Consider the following 17202-nt stretch of genomic DNA (forward strand, 5'->3'; position numbering starts at 1 on the left):
ATTTTTGTTTCTACCTAAGTATTTTTAGTTCCTGACAGAATCAACAAAGGTCTTGGCCTAAGATGGCGAAAGGCAGAATTTAGGGCCACATAACTATGACAATTCAATTTGATTTGACTCAAATCTAGTCAATGTAACACGGGCCAGGATCATAGGAGTTGAATTCAAAGAAATTGATCCCAGAGTTCATGTTGCTGCCTTGATCTGCATTGTTCAACAAGCTTACGCTACAAAAGTTTAGATATCTAACTTTAAGGGGCTTTGCTTGAAAATTAAAAGTAATATTATTGACTATTTCCAGCTGTTAAATGATTTTCTCAGCCAGGCAGTCACCCACAGAGATCCTAGGCAAGTGGGCCTTATTGTTTTTTGCATGAGGGTAGGAATATTGAAAGGTCATTGAAAACCATTTTTAAATGCACACAGTTTTAGAAATTATAATGTAACAATTTATTCAACTCAGACTTTCTAGGAATCTGCTATGTGCTACCTCTTTTCTATCCCCTTTTCAGGATTCCTGATTGATACAGGCTCAGGGAGACAATGTCATTACTTACTAGCACTTCTTTCAATTGGAGAAGGCCAAGTTCCTGTACTTTGAATAAAGGTAACTGAATCTATAAACATTCAGGGGAGGGATTAAACATTATATTGTTCCCAAGTGTTAGGTACTACAATTAGCACCATTTTTGTACAAAAGGTTGATTCTGAGTTTTGTTTATTTTAGAAATTATTTTCAAAGTATTTATTTTATAATAATACTGTTTTTCATTTCTAATTAATTTGACAAAATAATTCAACTCAGCCTTTCTAGTATTCTATTACATGCAAATTCTCTGTTAGAATCTAGTAAGTACTAGAAATAATTCTAGGTATGAAGGATACAAGGGTAAAGTTTTCCTTAAGTGAGCTTCCATTCTAAAGTATTCTGCTTTTGTAATGGAAAGGCTATAAATTATAATAGAGTACTTGGAGAGAGAGAGAGAGAGTTGGAAAAAGAGAGATTACAAGAGTCTCTCTATATTGGGATGGTAGGCAATAGTCAATTAAGTCTTGCCAATTTCTCACTGCTACCACTAATCAGATCTTTAGGATTTTTCCCTGAGTTTATGGCCTTTATGGGTATATTCTCTGCTGTTAAAACAACTCACCTTGAGCTTGTTCTTTCTAAATGCCACAGTAACTTCTAAATGGTGTGAGAATAATGTACATGTAAGACAAAGATTAGTTACAGATTAACAAATTTAGTACAAATTAACAAGTTAATTTCAACCAGGATGGTTTCGATTTTTGATCATAAACCCAAATTTCTGTCTCTACTCCCACCAAGTCAAGTGTGGTAGGAAGATTTCTAAAGATGATATCTGCTAGACTCTTATTTCCTGATTATTCAATCAAACACTAACTAACCTAAGCACTACTGTGAAAGAGTTTCATAGAGGTAATTAAAATTTTGGTTCAGTTGACTTTAAAATACAAAGATTATTCTTGTAAGCCTGACCCCATTGGGTGAGCCCTTGAAAAGCAGAGAGATTTCTTTGGTTGGTGGCAAAAGAGGTAGGCAAGAAATCTGAAGCATGAGATAGATTCAGCATGCCGTTATTGGCTTTGGACATGAAGGAGGACACACGCTAGTGATGTAACAATGCTAGAAGCTGAGAGCCCAGTTCATAGCCAGCAAGGAGACAAGTACCTTAGTTCTACAAATGTGAGGAAATGAATCCTGCCAATAATTTCAATGAGCTTGAAAGCAAATTCTCCATCAGAACATTCAGATAAAATCCCAAGCCATCTCATACCTGAGACAAAAAAAGAAAGAAAATCCATTCATAGCATGCTAACCTTCTGACCTGTAGAAGTTTGAGCTAATAAACAAGTGCTGTTTTAAGTCATTAAATTTGTATAATTCGTTATATGTCAGTAGAAAACTAATATACGAGGAATCCTAATTAAATTAAACAAAAGTGCTAGGAGTCAGTTTCCTCAACTACAAAATAGAAGTTATTACAGTATATATAAGTTTATTATAATACTTGGATAGGTGATACAAATGCATTGTATAAAGTAAAATATAATACAAAGGTTACTGTCATTAATAGACCTTTAGCAGGGCATAAATAATTGTATTCTTAATCTAGTTTTGGATAGAACTGTTGCTTATTTTCAGACTGCACAGTCCTATGTTCCATTCTATTCTTGTCCTGGGATTCTTTTGTTCAGTGCTATAAGATTCCCATATATCTCTTTTAGCCTTCCAATTGGAGTTGCTATTTGTTTAAGTGTCTAACAAGTATGTATGTTAAAATTTTTAATCTCTTTTTTGTTTTCTTCATTAATAAAATTAATATTATTTAATAAAATTGTGTTCATTCCTATTTCTATTCATGTAGTTAAGTATACAGTCTTGGTTATCTGTATCTTCAACAGACAGATTAGAGTTATGTGATAAATTAGTTTACCATGAAAAATTCCATATTTATTCAGTAGAATTGGCCAAGTCTTCTTCATAGAAACCTATCATGCTCATAGTTGAGTTTATGAAAACTGAATTTTCTCTATGAGTGAACATTTAAACTTTTCAAGGGTTTCTGGAGATAGGTTACAAAAGAAAAAACTATGAGAAAGGGATGATAACTACTTGTTATAGGAAGGACTACAAAGTTAAATCAATAACTTGACTCCATGTAAAAAGTACATTTGGTAATCTTAGCAATGTTATTATAACTATAATATTTATAAAATATGATAAGTATATATTATAAGTATAATGGTATATATTATAAGCATAATATATAAGTATATAAGTATAATATTTCACAAATATTATACTTATGCCTCAAAAAACAGTGTACATGTTTTTATTATTATAAATTTGAATGAATATGCTGAGTATAAAATTGGAAAGTTGTAAATATATGGATAAAACTATGTTTTGATTGAGCCAAAGTATTGATCTCGATCCTTGAAATAAAACAAAATTATTATCAAGATGGATCTCATTCAGGATAGCCAATTGACTTTATTGTTCATCAAGTGATTTTATTCATATGTATTATTAATAGGAACATGAGACTAATATTGCTAATTTAAAAGTAATGTGTCAGACTCTTCTCCCTGGAGGATATACAAATGGCCAACAAATATATGAAAAGATGCTCAACGTCGCTAGCTATTAGGGAAATGCATATCAAAACCACAATGAGATACCACCTCACATCTGTTAGAATATCTATCATCAACAGAATAAGTAATAACAAATGTTGGAGAAGATGCGGAGAAAAAGGAATCCTCATACACTGCTGGTGGAACTCAAAATTGGTACAGCCACTATGGAAAATAGTATAGAGATTCCTCAAAAAACTAAGAATTGATCTATCATATGATCTAGCAATCCCTCTACTGGGTATTTACCCCAATGACTTGAAAACTCATATCCAAAAAGATATTTACACACCAATGTCCATAGCAACACTATTCATAGTGGCCAGGACTTGGAAGCAACTAAAGTATCCTAGGATAGATGATTGGCTAAAGAAGCTGTGATACATATATACAATGGAATATTACTCAGACATAAGAAGAGATGAAATACTGCCATTTGTGACAACAGGAATGGACCTTAAGATAGTCATGCTAAGCAGAATAAGCCAGAAAGAAAAAGTTGAAAACCACATGATATCACTTATATGTGGAGTATAAACCTAAAAGCAACAAATGAACAGGACAAACAGAGACTCAAGGACATGGACAATGGAATAGTGGTTACTAGAGGGTAGGGGGCGGGAGAGGAGGGAAGAGGTAGACAAGGTAAAGGGGTCAAATATAGGGGAGTTGGGGGAGGGTGAAGTGGGTAAAGGGGATCAAATATATGGTAGCTGAAGGAAATTGGACTCTGGGTGGTAATCACACAATAGAATATATAGATGTCAAATTATAATGTACACCCCAAAATTATATAATTGTATTAAGTAATGTTACCCCAATAAACTTTAAAAAATAAATAAATAAAAGTAATGTGTGCTAAACTTATATTTCAAATATAAATAAGATATCACTTTCCTAATTATGCAATGAAAGTAATCCTCTAGGGAATGAGGAGCAAACATTGGACCATTTTTGTTTTCTCTGCTTACTTCAATCTTGTGTCTATAAATTCAAACTGTCCCTAAATGAGAACAAAATATTTGAGTGCTTTTAAAATGTTAAATCTTAGACTAAATATACATATATATTCCCAAATATCATTCTATATTTTCAGAAACCTTATATGAAGAGATAGAGATACACCATCTACAACTTGGGACCTATAGGACTTTAAGACCTTTCAGAGATTGTAAAGTTATACCACAAAGAAGCAGAAATATCAAGAATGCACAGACAGCTGGTCTGCACTATTTGCCAATTACTGTGTCTTAGATTGCTGTCTGGCCTTCATGTACTGCTTTGCTGTGCTTTGATAGTGCGACAGTTTTGAAAAAGTTGGCCTAATAGTCAATTAAATTTTCAACTGTGAGAACTCATTGATTTGATGAACTTTTATCATCGAGCTTAGTCTCTGATTTGTTTCACAGTTTCTCAGTGATTGACAATCATTAATTTCATGTATTATTAAATTCCCATTGGCTGCAGACTCAGCTTTCCAATTTGGAGGAGGCTAACTAACCCACAAAACTAGGATCCAGGATTCTCTTGGTTGATTAAGTGGGAATGCATGATGATGATATGAAAAATATGAAGATGAGACAGTAGTAGAAACATTCCTTTTTGAACATTTATGTAGTTTAAGGGGAAAAGGATATACTAATCATTTCCTTGACATCATGCCACAATATTTCCTTTGTGTGGTTGAAATTATGTGGTGATTAATATTTTTAGTATTGTTTTAGTGTTTGTTTTATCTGTTTTTCTGCTGCTGTTTATACAAATGAAGCAAAGCATATGAAAATATATTCAAAACATCAATTGCTGATGACCCTGAAATTGTGAAAGGCAAAACTATATTCGATTATTCCAGAATTTCAGCTGCACTGACTGCTGTGGACCAATCCTGAAGAAATATCACCTCAAGAGTACTCCAATTACTGTCCACATTTCCTACTATTTGGAATGTAAATTGCAGATTAATTACATCCATGAGAGCAGAAAGATGCCTTATATCTTTTTGTGCTGTCCTTTCCTAGCTGAGTGATTGCTTATATTTTAATTTAAATGAAGGCAGCACCTTCCAACCCCCCCCCCAAAAAAAATTTCTCATTATATATGAATGTCACACATAATAAGAAACCAAAAAGTTCTCTCCTTGGCCATCATTGATACCATGTAGAATATATCAGCGCTGAATGGTTTCGTGGATTGCATGTTTGCATCATTTTTTGGTTGAATATTCATTGTGGTGCAATGAAATTAAAATTCTTTTCATAGACTAGTACAAACCAATCATATTTCTTTTTCCAGGATTTTATCAGCCATTTGCTCCTTTCTCTGACTCATCTGTAACTTTGTATCTCACGAATGCCTAATATACTCTGGGTTATCTTCCCCATGCCTTTGTTAATGGTGTTCCTTTGATCTGTAGAGTCCCTCCTACACATATTTTGCCTATTTCTTCATGTGAAGATCTTAAACTATTTCAAAATCAAGCTTAAATACTACTACCCTTCTGAAGCTTTCTCTAATCCCTCATGACAGAATTTTTTGGGAGACCATATCATTTCTACAGGCATCCATCATGAAGATGATTCTGGATTACATACAGTTGTCCACTTTTCTGGCTCATTCATTAGAAGAAAAGGTCTTTAGGTCAGAAGCTATGTTTTATTCATTTGTATACTTACTTTATTAATTATCGTACAAAAAAACTTCATTCTAACAAAACATGACATCCAAAGTTACAATGTATGGATAATACAGGGTTTTATTTCTCTCGTATGATATCGTCTAGCTGTCCAGTTGGCTGTGCTCTGTGAAGCCGTTAGGGACTGAGAAATTTTTATTGCCTTCTTTTGCTCACTCCCTGGCTGAAGGTGGCTCCTGTCTTATTTACTTTCTGTAGAAAGGGAAAAGAAACAGTACTGGGAAAGAAGCTTTAGTTTTATAGATGATCCAGAAGTTGTGTACAATTTAGACTTAATAATGTATACTCACATCTATTAGTTTAAATTTTGTTTCAGGGCTGTACTCATCGACAATATAGGCTAGGAAATAGTGGTTAAGTGTTTAGGTGCCAAATAAAACCATGATGTGAGTGGTGGATTTTATTGCTAAAAGGAAGGACAGGATAATGGATACAGTGGAATGATTGGCAGTCTTTTTTGATGTACCTAAGTAGGGTATAATAGCATATATAATAAGAGACCAATGATTATTGTTGAATGAGTGAATGACCGAATGAGTGAATGAAATACATATGAAAATTGGAATAAAAATAAGCCATAATTTCTAGATATTTAAAGGACTATTAACAAATAGAATTTGCAGTATTTTACCTGAACACAATTATCACTATGATTCATTTCAATGGGACTCATTTTTATCTACCAAAGTCCTATTTGGTGCACAAAAATCTCTCTCAAAACCAAAAGGTTAGTAAAAACAATTTTGTCCTATGTCAGAGTGACCTAGTTTTGACACTATATTGAATATTTCATAGCACTGTAGGTATTTTGTGTTTAGCATTTTGAATGTCATCTTAATTAACTTCAGTAGAAACTGAGAGTTACTCCATATACAAAGTGAAGGTGAAATATGCTGCAAAAATCTATAGATTTCTAAAATCCAACTAATAAGTAATTTATATTCACCTTCAAATCAACAGTGATTACATGACCTTAATTACGCATTAATTACATACATTAGTTGTAATTACCTAAGAAGTTATAAATCCACTCTATTATATAATAGGAATATCGAGTTGTCATCATTTGAGATATTCTTTTAAAATATCTTACCTTCCTGTCTTAATGGAGCCAAATGGGAAGTAAGGATAGATAATTAAATACATTGACTTTTGAAATGGTTTATTATTAAGAAAACAAATTACCTGTTTTACAACATCTGTAAACACTAGGTGGAGCTCTATTACTAATGCCAATACCAATACTAATGCCTAATACATATGTATATGAGTGTGTTTGTATGTTTTTGAAAACACATATACATACACATACTTAGTAAGGAAACTATCCTACAGATATTTTAAAAGTCAAAATGCAAATATGGTAGCTGAATGTGATGTAGCATTGTTAGTTAAGCATCATTTCTTATTGAAAATTACATTAACAAGTGTCTTAGCTATTTTTCCATGCAACTTGCCCTCCTCAAATTTGTGATTGCTTATATGTGAAAATAAAAAAATATACTAGTGTAAAAGGATGACTTTTCTTTAAATCTCTGGATTATTTTGTTGTCTAAAATGACCTGTGTGCTTTCAAGATACTGCAGGAGGACTTAAATAAAAATATTTGTGAAACATAAGAGTACCTAGTAAGTAAAGACATTTTATTCATATGCCAAGAAGCTGATTAAATAGAAAAATGTTATATATTTTGTTACCCATGACGTAATTTAAAACCAACAAAAAACTTTAATATTAACCTATAGAAAATTCCAGAATGGAAATGTTATGCCTTATGCTTTATTTGTTTATTTGTTTCATGGCATAGTAGTTAGTTAGCACTTTTCCCCTAACAGAGATATTAAATGTTTATGAACAAAAAATCACCTCTTCGTCTTATTTGTTTGTTTGTTTTTAGAATTTTTTCTAAGTATGTTTCATCCACCTAATCAAATAGAAGAATACTGAGACAATTTTGGTGGTAGACTCAATTACATATTATTTGTCAAAAAAAAAAAAAAGGAGTCTTTCAGTTGTCAACAATATCTATCTAGTCTTCTTGGGTGTCTGGATACAGATTACATTTTCCAATCTTTCTTGGCTAGACACATAATATGACTCAATTTTTTCCATGGTGTATATATGATGTTTGCATCTTCCATGCTGTGACCTTAAAGGAAAGTTACGTGCCCTGCCCTGTTCCAGTCACCCTCATGGCTTCAGTGTAGATAAGCAAGCTGTGGCTAGAACAGAACCCCTGTGTGGCAGAAAGTAGCATAATAAGATAGAAGAAATTGTATTCCTGATACCATGATCATCACACTTAGCCTGGATTACTTTTGATCAAGTGATAACCTAAGATACTGTTATTTCAAGTTTCCTCATTGAAACACTTTGATCAATATCCTAACTATTCCATGTTCCTTTCTTTTAGAAATGATTCTTAAGTAATTTAGTTCTATTTTATAACATTCATTTTATAATAAACAGATTGCATTTAGTGCTGATTATTTACTTTTCTAAGCCTATAGAACAAACGTAAAAAAAAGAAAAACTCAGAGGACATTTAACTTAAATTATGGAGAAAGTTAATTTAAAAAAAAATGGAATTTGGTCTTTTTTAATATGATTTTTTTTTCTTACCAAGTAGATTAGAGAATAGAATTGGATATCAGTGAGAACTCGATTGATTCTACTCTCCCACTAATTGTATGTGCTGAGGCAAATCAACTAGGCTTTGAGTGCCTTAGTTTCCACATTTGCACACTGGAAACTAAGGCACAGATTATAGGTACTGAAAAAATGTGAAACATCATAGTCATGATTTTCACCAATAATTTAAATTATTTATGTCATTACTATGGCTTAGAACCCATCCAATATCACATATGACACCAGATTCTAGTCTCAAATCTCTTAAATATTGTTTCCTTTTAGCAATAAAAACAAAAGTCCAATTGACTTACCATATGCATTAAAATTATGATTGTGATAATCCTTAAGATATTCATAGTTTAAGAGATTTAAATCTTTTCAATTGTAGAATCATAACACAGTTAAAATAATTCTGTGTTGGAATTCATAAAAATTATGTTCTGTTATTTCTCAATAAGCCTAAGTAGTTATCTCTTTATAAAAATAAGTAAACAAAATTAAATAAGTAAAATCAATTTGAAGCCTATGTGGGAAAATGTGCTGAGGCACAAGAGTAAAAGGCTACAGATTAGAGATAAATGTTTTCCTCTAAAGCAGATATTTTGTTAATAATAGATGGTAGCCATATATTTTATTTAAAAATTTAAAGTAAAACAAAATGGACACTGAGTCTATGAAGAAAGATTAACACAATTCAGAAAATTGAATGTTAAGAATAAACTTTCTGAAAAGAATTTCTTCTATATCTATTGAGTCAATAGTTACGATAAACCAAAAGTTATATAAAATCTAGAAAGTAATGAGAATACCATTATACTTTATGGAGAAAATAGTAAAAATAAAAATATTCTGTTAATAATAAAAAATAGAGAACATTATAATTTATTATTAGGTAAAAGGGAAAAAGCAAAAATATGAGGGTAGTGATAAATAAAATTTCAATCATACAAATAGACTGATATTAATTCCAGGTATAATTTTTACAGAATATATATAATTTGCAGAATATATAATATTTATACATATATGTATTTATACATATATAAACAACACTCTACAAATCAAATCAAAAAGAAAAATATAAAATAAAATAAGAAATGAATAGCAGCTATAATAAGTTATTGAGAATATCAGTACTATAAACAATAGAGAGAGAGAGAGTAAAATTTCAAGCTTAACATGGTTCTCATCTGGTTTAACTGCTACTCTCTGATCTTCCTCAGTCACTTTCTGCTTCTGCCTCTCTCCAAACCAAATATGTAGGCTGCCTAGCTGTTTCTTAACAGATAGGTCATTCTTCAGCCTCAAGGCCTTTACATTTTGTTTGCTCTGTCTGGATTGCTCTGCTCCTATGTTGTCAACCAGATTACATTTCTCTCTTTGTTCTGGTGTCTGTTCATATTTTATTTTACCAGAGAGGCCTTCTTCAGTTGTTTTATATAAAATAAGCCACTTATATGTATCATACTGTTTTTTTAACAACTCTATTTTATTTTAACATTTACTACACAGTATGCTATTTACTTGGTTTTGGCTACCCCACTGCCCTTAAAATGTAAAAAACTGAGAAGTTATTTCTTGTTTGTTTTTTTTTTCAATATTGTTTCTCTAGTCTTAAATATACTAATGAAAAAAATTCTTTATGCTTAACTAACATGAAAATTTGACCTAAATAGATGGTTATCTGCAAAATTTAAATTATCATAATTGATTCAAAAGGAAATAGCAAACCTAATGTATAAAATCTAAGGAAACATTATAGAAAGTTCAAGACAGAACTCATGACAACTAAATGAGATAAGTAAAACATTTAGCATAGAGTTTGACAAATCATAGGCACTAAAAAATATTAAACATCACCAGAACCATTGCGATTTTAGTCTTTTGGTACTGGAGGCTCTCCACCTTAACCTTGCCCCATCCAGGAAGAAATTCACTTAAAGGCCTCCAAAAATTTCTAGTTGCTAGGCACCCAGCTCTACAAAACAATTTTCTGAACACCTAGCATTTTACCAAATATGTGTCACCCAAATAGTTTGCTTGTCTCTCTATAATAATCTTTATCTCGATTTCTCCTATTAAAAAAAAAAAAAAGCAAGATGGGGAGGTCTCTACTATATATAATTGCCTGTTTTCATCATTCCTCTCAAAGGGATGTAGAGAAGGTTTGGGAGACTTATGGCTTATAATGAGGAAAAACGACTTGTAAGTTTTCCTTACAAAACCAGCTCCTTAACTCACCATTGTGAAATTGTGGACATAAACCATATTCCATGACTGATGATAACCTTAATGGCATACAGTATTGTCCTCCACTACCTTAAATGGCAATATGTATTTTTTAACCTGAAAAATACGACTGATTTAAAATTGCATTAATTAATAATTGAGTTTAGCAGATATACTATATAGAAAATAAATATACAGACATAAATGGTATTTCATACCAGAAAATGTCAAAATAAAATAGAAAATGTTACTTGATAGCCTATTTAAAAACTAACTACATCAGAGTTTATTGTAGAATAAAATAAATGCATTTCTTATCTATTTTTAAATTCTATTAAATTTCATTATTAAAAAAGAAATCATTCTCCCAACAGCCATTTTTATCTTAGGCAGTGTTTGAGGTAGTTCCTATAGCTCAGAAATCAAGAGAGCATCTTTTCTACTTGTGTGTGTGTGTGTGTGTGTGTGTGTGTGTGTGTGTATTTTCACTTGAAGAGGGTTGAGGCAAATCTTTCTGCTCCATAAAAGTAATTAAAAAGTGTTGTCTAAACAAGAGAATATGCTATTTAAATCTCTCCTGAAAGTTTTCTTGGACTAGTTTTAGCTCTAACATGCCTATTATCAGAAGCTCAAGAACTACTATATAATTTTTAGTTTCAGATAATATATCCTCTAGAGTCACTGAACAATTATTTGGTACTCCTTATGCACTAGATGCTTTACTAGGTAAGTTTCATCACATATGTTTTCCCGTCTAATCATATGTGCAATGGACCTTGAGAATTTTGGAGAAAATTCTATGAGAGGTAGACAACTAACAAAATATCCCAAAATATCATATAAATAATATGATATTTTTAAATTACTCCTTCTTTCCTTCTCTGGAAAATTTTTATTAAGTGCCTACTATGTGGCATACATGTACAGAATCCAAGGAGTAGTGATAGGAAAGGAAGGTGTATGCAGACTTAGCAGCAGCCTGGTTCACTGGTGCCGTTTAATTACATATAGCATTCTTTCTGATAAACTGACTACTAAATATTTTTAATATTACCTTTGCCATTTATATTATTAGAATTAACAAATATAACCAACAATTTGGCTTTATATTTTTCATATTTAAAGAGGTTTTTGTTTTATCATACTTAACTGTATGATGATATGCTAAGTAATTTAACTATTAAACATTTGGTTATAAATTATATTCCATAAACAATACATGATATTTTATGAAGAATACTAATGTTACTACTGCCTTACTACTAGTCCTACTACTGTTGATACTATCATTATGCTTACTGATTCTAAAGTAGTCCTCAAAGGACTTCCCAATATGTATATAAAATAAAAATTCTTAACTTTGGCCTATTAGGCTCAATATGAGCCAGTCTCTGCTTGTCTTTTCTAATTCATTTTTTTTTTTTTTTTTTTTTTTTTACCTTTCCCACTGTTACCTTTCCCAGAGTTTTTGTATGTGATGTTCTGTCCCTTTGTAATGCTCTCCAACAACTGTTTATATGGTAGTCTCCTCCCATAGTTAAATTTTAAATGAGGTGTCAGCTCCTCAGAAAGACTTATCTACCATCCTCAGTACAATAGTATCCCCCTTCCTCCAAAGTCATCGCTTATCTTTTTCACTTCATCCAGTAGTTTCAGAAATTTTCTCACTTTTTTTGGTGCATATTTATTTATTTATGTCTATTGTCTATATCTTAAACATGGAGCTTATGTTTCTCTAGGGAAGTGATTTTATCTGTCCCATTCAGTGTTGTTATATCATAGTCTAGAAGAGTGCCTAGCATATATCACTCCATGTGTTAACAGACTAACTGACACATATTAAATATGTATTCTTTGATAAGTAGGTACTGAGATATATACATAAACTGTCATGCAATTTTCTCAATGACCACATTATTATGTTAACATTATTAATATCAACCTCATTTTTTCAATAAAAAATGCTGAGGTTTAGAAAGGTTAATAAATGCCCAAGTTCGCAAAGTTATTATAGTCTGGAACCAAGGTGGTCTGACTGCTAAACCTAGCTCTTCTGCAATATTCTATTAAGATGGAACTTCATTCACAAAACTTTCGATTTGGTTGGGCATAAAAGACTTAGTTTAGAAAGATGGATAATATCTGCTTGTATATATTTGTAGGGATTTAGGGAGGTTTTTGTTATAAATTTTATAATAGGATGATTTCACTCAATTTAATTCTCTATTTAATATTATATGCATGCCAATCATATCCTCCTGTCTGCAAAATCATAATTATTAATCTGTAAAAATATTTCAAGAGAGTTGAAGGTAAAGAGAGGTGAGAAGAATTGTTATTATTCTAATATTTATTATTTAGAATACTCTTCATATTTTGAAAATGAATTCCAGTCATTAATTATTCCTTGTCATGTTGCCTTGGTTACAATTACTCATAGTAACTGAAGCTGTCAGATGCTGCAGGCAGAGCATGAAGAGTATTGGGTCAGATTAAGACTGAGTTATATAGAATAAGTCTCGTCATCTTCTAATTTAAATCTCTCTAAGTTCTCAAATGATTTTGTTAGAAACATACGGCATGGATAAAATACATGTTTGGGTAATTTCCTTATAAAAATATTCACTTCAAATCAGTGTCACTAAGTCTACACTAGAACACCTTGCCTTTTATAAATAATCTCATTAAGCTCAATGTTCAGATACTTTGTACTTTACATACATTTACAATGGATTTCAATTAGTGTGTTTCTGCTTAGTAAGTAAATATTTGGAACACAGAGTATAAATTACAAAGATCCTATAAATTTGACCATAAGCAATCTGGATATGTGATGCTAACAAATTATTCTTAACTTGGAGAATATATATTTATATTTTTCCCTCTCTCAAGGATGTGGGCTACAAAGCGTTTTAAATTATCTAATGCCTATCAAAAAACTATGCTTGTCCACACAGAAGGAAATGAAATTAAAGAAAAAAAGCCATGATAATAATGTTCATTTTTATGAATGTTGAGAATCTTGTATTATTTTTTCTCCTTAAGACCTGCTAGAACAAAGAAATGCAAGACAGGTGACTTACAAGTGAAGTGTTAGGTCAGTTGTCAATCACCAGTGTTATAAAGGACCAACACTGTACCAATAATATTTTTTTTTACTAAATTATTTTTATTTTATAGCTAGGATGTGTTTTTTTGTATGTTACTGCTCATCTCTCATTTAATAATAATAGTGCTGGCACCACTGACCTCATCAGGTTGTCATAAAAATAAAATAATCCTGAGTACTGTGTTATACAATTTTTTTTTCTGAGTAGGAATTGATAGTACATATACACTGTAAGAATATTATCTGAAAACATGCTTCAGAAAATTTTAAGTGTCAGGATAGACAGGTGTTGCTAAAACTATGTAGTCACTAATGAAAAAAATACATTTCTTCAAAATCAAAAGTCATGACAAACGTATTGAAAAGGTCTGAGGAAAATTATGGCACAACAGGTTCTAGTGCATCCTTAGACTGAACAAAAGACTTATTGATTTTAGTCAGAGCTTATACCACATCGTTTCCCGACTCTACCTTCCTTTTTCCTATTTCCTCAACTTTCACCTTCTTATTCCTACAAAATAACCTTTACCATCTTTTCCTAGAAACTCAGTCCCCATTGACTCCACAGTACAATTACTAGAGGATGGACATAGAGAACCCTGTGTAACTTAAAGAAATTGTAGGCTACCAGAACAATAGCTACTTATTCATCTCTCCATAAGGTTAAAAGCAAAAAAGTTTTTTTGTTCGTCTGTCCTTTTCTTTTTACATTTGCTTTGCATTCTGTACCAAACATCTCTTTTTTTTATAACAATCATACAAGATAGATACTTCTTATTTTTCATTTCACATAAGTAAAATGAAACTCAGAGAAATTTAATTTTTAGCCCTAAAGCACATAACATGGGCTTGACTACAGATCTTATAATATTGAATCAATGAAAACATCTATGGCATATAGCAGTTTTCATTTCAAGAATGATAATTTTATTTTGAAGTGATTCTGAAAGGCAAATTATTCCCAAGGGTAGCAGAGAGAATTCTTAATTTATTGTTCCTTCTTAAATTATTCTAAATTGTGTTTAACTGCATTTAACAATTGTACTGAATATTTTAGATTTGATAAAGTATTTTATAATATTTCATTATTTATTTTTCATATTATTTCCTCTGGGTGAAACCATTATTGTATTATTGTCTCCTTTCTAAAAATGTATGTGATTTAATAAGTTATTTGTTAATCTTTATTCTTAGGGTATAATAGAAAACAGAGTGTCTCCTTCCCTACGTCAACAATATTTAAAAGAGATTAATTTGTGCTAAATTACTTCAAAAGACAGGGTACTTTATGATAAGAGCTCATTAATTTTCACCAAATATCTAGTTTATGCCTAACCAGGTAGCCAGAGACAAAGAAGAATTAAGATATAAGACAAAGTCCACAAAATTCTATCCAGTAGTGAGCATATTTTATGTTGTCATAGATTTTCCCATATTCTTGGAAATGGAGTTGGAGAAAAACAATTATAAATCTAGAGCATTACCTTTCAATATTAATAGATACAGAGAAATGACCATGAAAATATCCTTTGCAGTGTCATTCTAAAAGGTGTTGCTCTGATAAATTCAAAAAAAAAGAAAAAGAGGAAAAAAATAAATTTCTTATCCCACAAACAAGAATATTCAATCACTTTCAGCCTAAGGTAACAAATTATTTTAAAAAATATAAACCAAATTATTGCCAAGTAAGGAGATTAGCAAATATTTTCCCAGAAAAGAAAGCATAGAGCTGAATAAAATTAATAAAAATAGCAATTTCCATCTCTGTAAATTGACCAAAAGCGATTTATGGGAAACATTTATGCTTGAAGAACTGCTGAACTTTGGGGAGCAAATAGTGAAAATCCATAGTATTCTTGCCTGTGGCTATTCCCCATAGTTTAATTAATGTAGAGGTTTTGCCAGGACCAGAAAAACTGAGAAGACAGGCTAATTTGTTACTGCTGTCAAAAGGTTCAATCTATTAAGTAATGAACAATCCACATAACCGATGGTTTTGCTGATAAAATAGATAAGCTTTATGATATGTGAATAGGGATAGCCAATAGTTCAACTTTACCTGAGGTCGTTGCCATGCTTGGTCAAGACTGCATGTATACACAGTAGAGATCACAGACAGCTCAAGTGCTCCACAAATTTCTGATCAACGCTGAGTCTGTGTTCATGTGTAAGAAAATACTTGAAAGGAAACACCAGAAAAAAAATAAAAACAAAAAAAGAGAGCATTGGATGAAAAAATCTCTGAAGTTAAAAAGTTCATTTTTTCTTACATCCTTAGTAGCCACTAAACTACACAAACAGAGGTGACTCCTAGGAAGTCTGGCTTTGAAATTAAGCAAAAATTAAAAACAAGCAAACAAAACAATAACAACCAAAAAAGAAAAAAAGCAAGACTGAACATGATTATTAGAGAATACAAATTGTGAGAGAGACATATTTCACAGATTTAGTGTAAGTTCCTTAATTCTCATAAAAAAAGCAAAACAAATAGGCAAACAAAGTAATCTAGCATTTTTTTTAATTAAAAACAGTAATGACATTAATCTACAGGGGTAAAAATAGAATCTATAATCCAGAGTTGCTACAATATATTAGTTGTGAAAAAAAATAATAAAGTAAATAAGAGTCATAAAAAGAAGCAGGTAAGAAAATGGGAGAAAGAGTCGATAGATGGTGGACATTGCAGATACAGACTTCATAATAGCAATTAAAATAAGGTTGGTAAACTAAAAAAAGTAATTTTAAAGAGTTAGAGAAAATTATAGCAGTGGTTCGACAGACTCAAAATAAAGACAGAGAAATTATAAAACAAAACCAAATAGAAATTGAGTTAAAGAAATACAATTGAAATTAAAAATTTGTTAGAATGGTTCAACAGCAGATTCAAGGTGGTAAAAGAGAATTATTGAGTTTGTACATAGATCAATGGAAATGGCTCATTCAAAAAGGAAAGCAGAGGAGAAAAAAATGAAAACAAATGAGTAGATCCTCAGAGCTCTTAAAATATCAAATGTATCAATACATATGTAGTGTAAGTCTTAAAAAAAAAAGAGAGAGAGAGAGAGAGAAAAGGTCAGAAAAAGTATTTGAAGAAATAATAGCTGAAAACTGTCAAATTAATGAAAAACATTCCTTTATATATTTGAAGATAATAAATAAACAATAAAGCCCAAATAAAATCAATACACAGAAAGCCATATCTAGATTTATCAAACTGTTAAAAACAAAAGACAAAGATCAAATCTTGAAAACAGCAAGAGAAAAATAACATTACATATGGGGAAGCACATCAATAAAGCTATTAATCGTGTTGTCATATGAACTATAGAAACAAGATAGCAATGAAATAAAATATATCAAAATTCTAAATTCAAGC

The sequence above is a fragment of the Rousettus aegyptiacus genome, unplaced genomic scaffold, assembly GCF_014176215.1.
Source record: "Rousettus aegyptiacus isolate mRouAeg1 unplaced genomic scaffold, mRouAeg1.p scaffold_m13_p_1, whole genome shotgun sequence".
Taxonomy (NCBI): domain Eukaryota; kingdom Metazoa; phylum Chordata; class Mammalia; order Chiroptera; family Pteropodidae; genus Rousettus; species Rousettus aegyptiacus.